Source organism: Cynoglossus semilaevis, chromosome 20 (assembly GCF_000523025.1).
Source record: "Cynoglossus semilaevis isolate Cse_v1.0 chromosome 20, Cse_v1.0, whole genome shotgun sequence".
NCBI lineage: Eukaryota > Metazoa > Chordata > Actinopteri > Pleuronectiformes > Cynoglossidae > Cynoglossus > Cynoglossus semilaevis.
The window spans coordinates 11,121,395-11,128,522 of record NC_024326.1 but is presented as its reverse complement, the minus strand read 5'-3'; the positions used below and the strand labels follow the sequence as shown (position 1 = coordinate 11,128,522).

General features: G+C 40.9%; 1 long non-coding RNA gene across 1 annotated transcript in view; it reads left to right on the top strand.

Moving 5' to 3' along the window:
• LOC103396541 (uncharacterized) overlaps positions 1-6,780 on the top strand; it is a 41,155-nt gene extending 34,375 nt beyond the window's left edge. Inside the window, exons 6-8 of the long non-coding RNA XR_523366.2 lie at positions 633-751; positions 5,809-6,054; positions 6,197-6,780. This is a non-coding gene — a long non-coding RNA (uncharacterized LOC103396541). The remainder of the gene's footprint in view (positions 1-632; positions 752-5,808; positions 6,055-6,196) is intronic.
• The last annotated feature ends 348 nt before the right edge of the window (positions 6,781-7,128 follow it).

Genomic DNA, 7,128 nt, shown 5'->3' with positions numbered 1-7,128 from the left:
AGCTGGACTTACTCAGAAATTAAATCTAATCTCTCGCCTGTAAATCAGTGAGAGTAATGAGCTCGCCCGTGTTGAAGTAGAAACACCCTCATATTTCATGGCCTGGATAGTTTAACATCTGCCAGCCCTTTTTAGCCTTTGCTGCAATTCTCACTCCACATTTTCCGACCTATATGTTGATTTAAAATATCAGATTACAGGCTGTGGAAACGGTTTAATTAGAAAGAACTTTAAAAAAAATACACCTATTTTACCTAAACAGGAGGCAAGTGTGTAGTGCCAACAGTGTGTTTTCCACATCACAGGTTTTCTTACGTCAGTCAGGTGTACACACTGTATGTTAGCAGTTGAATATGCAGCGAAGTAATTAGTTGTGTTCATACGAGCTAAAGTATGGAGAGAGTGTTGAGTGTATGGTGATGTTTATGAATGGATGTGTTTTATATCATGTGAATTATTTATATGTTTTATAAGTTATATTTGTACTCCAATTGATGTTTCTTTATTTTATTATTGCCAAAACCAGGAAAACGTGTATCTCCTTTATTCTAACCACAGACAGGAAAATAATTTGCAGTTTGTAGAATTAGGACCTGAATAAAGACCCACACTGATGATGCTGATGTTTACAGGAAACACCCGTCACACCTCGGCTTCCTGTTTGAAGACCCATGGTGCAGATGTTGTGGCTGTGTTCCGTGCTGCCTGACCACTCACCGCTGCGTGCACAGAGACACTCACAGACATGGAGGTGAGTACTGCTCTGACTAGATTCTGATCTGTGGAGGATTGAGCCGTGGTGTTGCCGGCTCTCCTGCTGGTGTGAAAGATGAAGCAGGCAGGAAGAGTAAATGCACATTTAAATGTAAATGAAAATAATGGAGTTGATCTTCACAGCGTAATGTGCAGCCCACTCTGGGCAGCACTTAACCATGTTACTGATAAAAAACATGATTAAAAGCCGAGTGGCTGTGAAGAGTGAAGGCTTTTAAATGCACTGCAGGGGTTTTTTTTCTTTTCTTCCCAGAAACCATTGCTATTAGGGTGCAGGGGCCATATGATTCTCTTCCTAATGAAAAAAGAACACAAGTTTTGGACTTGTTGTCTGCAAATAAAACCTGTTACCGTGGACCTGGGTAGTCCTTTCTCTCTCTCCCTCCCTCTCTTTCTCTCTCTCTCTCTCTCTCTGTCTCTCTCAGGTATCGACCATGTGTGCCTTGTGTTTGTCTTGCTCAATAGTATTTGGTGCATATAGTGTGTAATGGTCCAAATACTCCAGCACCACCTCTAAATTAATTTTCAATTCCCTGCGGTGAGTTATCATTAGTTGCAGCAGAGGTCCGACCAATCAGAAACCAAGATGACACTATGTACGTGCTGTATAATCTAGGAGCTCCAATCATTTAGACTAAAAATGGGTAATAATTCTTAACTGTGTGTTTGGACCTCACATGTTTACCTGTCTGTGGGGGGGGGGGACTTATGGTACATGTTCCCACTCTACGTTTCTGGCCTGTCTTTTCAGTATTAAGCCTTTTATCTGTCGTGCGTTTGCGTCTGAATCACTCTCCTCTCCTCCGCTGCTCAGCATGTTTTCTTTGGCTGGTTTTTGTTTTGCTCATTTTTCACCGTCCTCTTGTTCCACTCAGTGCAAACCACCTTGACCTGAGACCATACTTTCAATCAATTGTCATGCCCTTCTTCACGGGCCGCTCTGTTTCCAGTGTGTGGATCCTGCCATTGTGCTCATCTGTAAAAGATTACTGAAAAAAAAAGCTGAAAAATATTTCAATTATTGTATCTCTTTTTCTTTTGAGATTTATACTTTTATTTAAATCAAGGTGAACACATTTCTTTGTGTCTTTTCAAAATAGAAATGAATAGCTGTAGAAAAACGGGTGAAATGCGGCATGCAGCATCGGAGCGTGGTCATGAATGAATGCGTTTTAATAATACAACATTTAAGGTGTTTATGTGAAGTTTATTGGAAATAAAACCTTCCCTCGAAGGCTGTTAACCTTGTTCATTTTTATTTTTTTTGTGCTCACGTTGTATTTAAGCTCTCTGTGGTCATCTTGATCTAAGGCTCCGTGCCTGCAGCACAAACTGTAGATCTGTGAGAACTGAGTCTCTGCTGCTGTAGGTGTTGGTCCAGCATCACGCTGCACCACCCCTGCTGCTGCGGCTGATGTTGTTTGTTGTTAATCTCTCTGTGCTGTTCCTGGTCTGTAGCACATTTCCTGTGCTCTCTTTATGGCAGGGGTCTCAAATTCCTGGCCCACGGGCTGAAAGTGGCCCCACAAAGATGTGTATATGTCAACAGTGATTTGATTTTGAGGATTTGGGTTTTTTTTTTTTTTTTTGGAGAAAATGTATTGTTGTCGCAGTTGTACTATTGTTTTATACAGTTTTTAAAGGGTTAAATGACTTTGACCCCTGCTCTATGGGGTCAAGTCTGACGGAATGGCACGTAGTCACAAAACACATTTGCCTCAGTGGAGGCAACTGCTAATTAAAATGATCTATTGCACCTCCCCAAAATACTTGTAAGAGAGAAAACAGAGGAGGAGGAGGATCATAAAGTCACGTTGTAAAGGTTCTACACAACAAGAGAGAGAGAGACAGAGAGAAAAATAAGTTTAAAAGTTATTATAGAAATCCAAGTTCGGTCACACACTGAGCAAGCACTTTGGCATCAGTGCTAACAGGAAGAAATCTCCAGCAGCTCCAGACTCAGTGGTCAGCTGTCTGCTTCAGCAATGAGTGGGGGGAAGGGGGGTGGGGGGAGGAGGGTGACCGCAGAGTAGATAAACAACACTGCAGATGAAGCACTAAATCAGACAAGTTGTTCAAAAGCAAAAAATGTAAAAAATGATGCTGCATTAGACTCCTTTAACCATCCCCCACCCCCACTGCTCCCCCCCTTTTGGACACATTCACGGCTACGGCTTCAAATCAATTCACATGGAACAAAATACAGAAAATGGCAAATTAATAGTTTTCCTCCTTGTTGGATCAATAGAGGAAATACTGAAATCTAAATTATTTTTCCTTTATCAGGCCCACGCTGCCTAGAGATGAGAGTTTTTCTAAAAAGTCCTTTCAGTTTGTGGACAAACTTAGAGGAAGTTCAAAACTGTCACACTGTTGATGTGGCTGCTAGAAAAACTAGCTTCCACATCAACAGTGATTTTGTACTTTAAAAATTTCAATGACTTACCAAATAATAAAAAATCAAAGCGTCGGTCTCTAAGGACTTAGAATTTGAAGGAATTTGAAAAAGGGAAACACAAAGACTGGTACAGAAAAGACTCTCAGTTCCATATATTTCAGTTCAATATAAAATATCCACAGGCTCTTTGGTGAATATTGATGTGCAATTGTCAGAAAGTCCAAGTGAGATGTTCCCACTTTAGCCGTTTGCTGTAAGGAAAAAGAGAAAAATAGTCAGGTGGCCATTTGACTATTTTTTTCATTTACCATTGGAGATAGAGAGCAGCTCTTAAAAGACAACAATAAAAAGAGTCTCCAAATAAATAGTTGAATTCCCTGCGTTTAAGGCTTGGTCGGCGCTCGGTGTGCATTTAAGTGCTGCCAGTGCAAGACCAGAGGAAACGTTTCATCAGCCTGCTCCTCCTTTTCTCCCTTTCTCCTCCAGATTGCTCCTTCAGTCTGTGCTACAATCCCCCGTCCTGAAGCACACTCTGGCCCTTTGGTTGTGAGCTCTGTGCTGGAAAACAAAACATACAACCGCCTCTTATGGAAGCGTCTCTCTGAAGTTCGTTTTGCTAGAGACATTTTTTATTTATCTTTTTCATTCTTCGTTTGCAATTGTTGAGACGGGATGGGAGCTACGGCTCCACACAGAGGCAGGCGTTCATGGTAACAGTGATGCACAGGGGAATTGTCTCCACTTTGACTTGAGTCTTTTTCTTTTTTTTCCCTTGTCAGAGTCTTTTGATCAGGTTAGCGCGGCCTCTCTGCTTCCGTCTTTTTCATGTCATATTTCTGCAGTCAAATATCAGGCTAATTCAAAAAACTTGAATTCCTCCCAACTCTGAAACGAAATATGTTTGACCGTACGCTGTATGAGGAACACACTAATACTGCGTGGGTTCACGTAACACCTAACATCTGGAGCCTTTCCAGTGTGCGTGTATCTCTGTGGGCCTGGTCATGTGACTTACTTGGCTTTTGTATACGTAGAAGGAAATCCACAGATGAACGTAGACTCATTCTGATCTTTGATGCAAACTTTCACTCGACCTTGACTCTGACCTGCATCTGCATTAGGCGTTACTTAATAATATTCATTTCACTACACACCGCTGGACCACGCAGTGTAGGAGTGGATGGTTTTCTTGCCTTATAGCATGAAGGTGATGGTGTTTTTTTCCCTTGTTGCTGTTGTTTTACTGCAGTCCAAACACATGTACAACAAGGTTAAAATAAAATGTAAATCTTAAGTGTAAGATCAGTAAACACAACATAGTACGACTGTGTCTGCGGTGAATACTTTAATATTTACTTTCTGCTGTTTTTGACGTGAAAAAGAAAAAATTCTAATTTTAAGCCCAAGGTGCTTTGGTTAAACAAAACATCCTGTGCATTACCGTATTTTCTGGATTATACGTCGCACTTTTTGTCATCCTTTGGCTGGGTTTGCTCAGGTGTGACTTATATATAGTGAAATATATAATGTCACATGTTTGTTATTTTCACACTGTGTGTCTGATACTCTGGAGCGACATATATAATAGGGTAACTCTACCGTGTTTCTGCCTGTGCCTTAAAAAACGTAACCTTGTTTTTTTTTACACATTATTGCAAACTTACAATTTTGTGTATGAACTGTAGTACTTTCATGATAAACTGGTGTTTTTGTGAATACAGATTAGCTTGAACCGCGTCACTACTGCTGACGTTTTAATATCGATTGTGTTTTCTATAACTACTTTGCCTCAGGTGTGTTTGTGTTCATGGCTCCGACCACTGAAAGGCGTTTGTGAGTAATTAACTGGAAAATGATTTACAAGCGATAAGTAAATTCACCGCGTCTCACAAATACATTTGTTTACATGATAGAATATTAAATGGAGGAGTTTTTTTTCCTCTCTCCTGAACCACTTTGGCCGAGAACATATTTCTCTTGATCTAAGCCTGTGGCAGACAGATCACTGACATTAAATGGTTTTCCTGTCAGGAGCCACAGTGGGCTGTACAAACTGTTAGTGGTGAGGCTGCCCTTTGGACATCGGGCTCCATCATCAATCTAACAGTTATTTGTTTTTCTGACCTCTCGCTGATCCATAATCTTTCACCGTGAGCTCAACCTGCACAGCTGGAGACAAGGAGTTGCTCTCTGCTGCCGCCCCCCCCCATCCTCACCCACAGTGTGTGAGTGGCAGAGTCTGTCAGTATAATGGTTGATAGGAAGAGCTGGTGTAGAAAAGTGCTACAAACAAGAGGAAAGTCATCACTGACTGCTCTGTGACTGCTTTTGACCAGTTTTCCGTCGCTAAGGTAACACCAGCTTAATTTAGAAACATTTGTTAAAGTTTTCCACACTAAATCATTAAATACTATTGTTAAGAAACTCAGTCGTGAACATGAGGAGTTTTTGTTTCTATTGTATCATGCTGCTGCAATTATTGTTGGGTTTTTTTTATTAATATACATAAAACAGTTATAAAACAAAAATTCTCTCATCCTTTTTTCGTGCGCTGTATGAGTTTAATCAGACATTTCCAGGTTTAGACCAAAATTGAGTAATTTGCGTAATTTATTAATTAATATTATTTGTCGTAGATGATGCTGCCAGGGTTGTTCCAAAACTCTGACCCAGGTCAGATTCCTGGATGTTCTCTGACGTTCCTGGATGTTCTCTGACGTTCCTGGATGTTCTCTGACGTTCCTGGATGTTCTCTGACGTTCCTGGATGTTCCTGGTCAACATGTTGCTCCTCTTAACAGTCCACAGATTTTTCCACCACCAGAGTGAAGGCGTCTGGTCAAGCAGGACCAACATTATCAGAACCGTGGCCCAAAGAACCAGGTGAGCCCCAAAGTTCCAGCCTAGTTCCAGTTTATTTGAGTGTTTTCTTTGACTCAGGGCGGAGAAGCCACATCTCTCTGTCCCTTATCTACAAAACAGTACTTTTTAAACCCTGTCCTCATTCTGTTTTTCCCTCCTGTAGCTGCACGGACTCGCTCGCCCTCCTGGCAGTCGTTAGAGAGAAACCTATCTGCACACATTTTACAGTGCGGCGCCGCTCAGCGTCGTTCGATGACACACCGTGTGACACCTGTCATTCTCTGTTGCTCCGACTATTTTCTGCTGTGGAGACATTTTCCAATCGCTTCAGGTTGTTACAGTTGTATCAGTTCCACTGCAGTGAAAACATCCGCACTGCTGACTCGCCACTTCAGCGAGTTCAATGGCTAACTTTTATGCAGTCAAATGTTATATATGTGACTAGAACTGTAAGGAATTACAAACAGATTTTTTATATTTATTTATATACACTATGTATAATATCTGTGTGTGTATGTATATATCAATATATTGTGAATATTTTATGTAAATATTCATAAAGTAATACATAAGAACTGACTGCTTTGGCAGTTTGGTGGCAGACTTTTCACCAACAGTCAGTGTCAGTTGCTCAGTAACTGTTGTATGTTGATACAGTGATCGATAGAATCTGAATGCTTCCCTGATTGAAATGTATTTCTCTGGAAGTTTTTATATAAATTTGAAATAAAACACACATCAGTGGTATTTCATTCCATTTATGTCTCTTCATCTGTATCCTTTCAGTTCCTTCTTAATGTCAATCTTTTTAACCACAGGCCAGCAAAAAAAACAAAAACAAAATGATTTGAGTGATTTGATGAGCTAAGACAGAAAGACGGCAGAATCAGCACTTGGAAAACACAAAGAACTGTTTGGTGCAAAAAAAAAAGAAAAGAAAAGAACTTTCCCTCAACTTCAGCTTACCATCCATAACAGGCAGGGTGTCAGCCAGTCAGCCAGTCAGCCAGTCAGTGTGACTGTGTCCAGGTCCACAGCAGAGGAAATGTTCCAGGGAAGTGTGGGGAGCCTTTGTCTCATGGACTGCAACAAAGT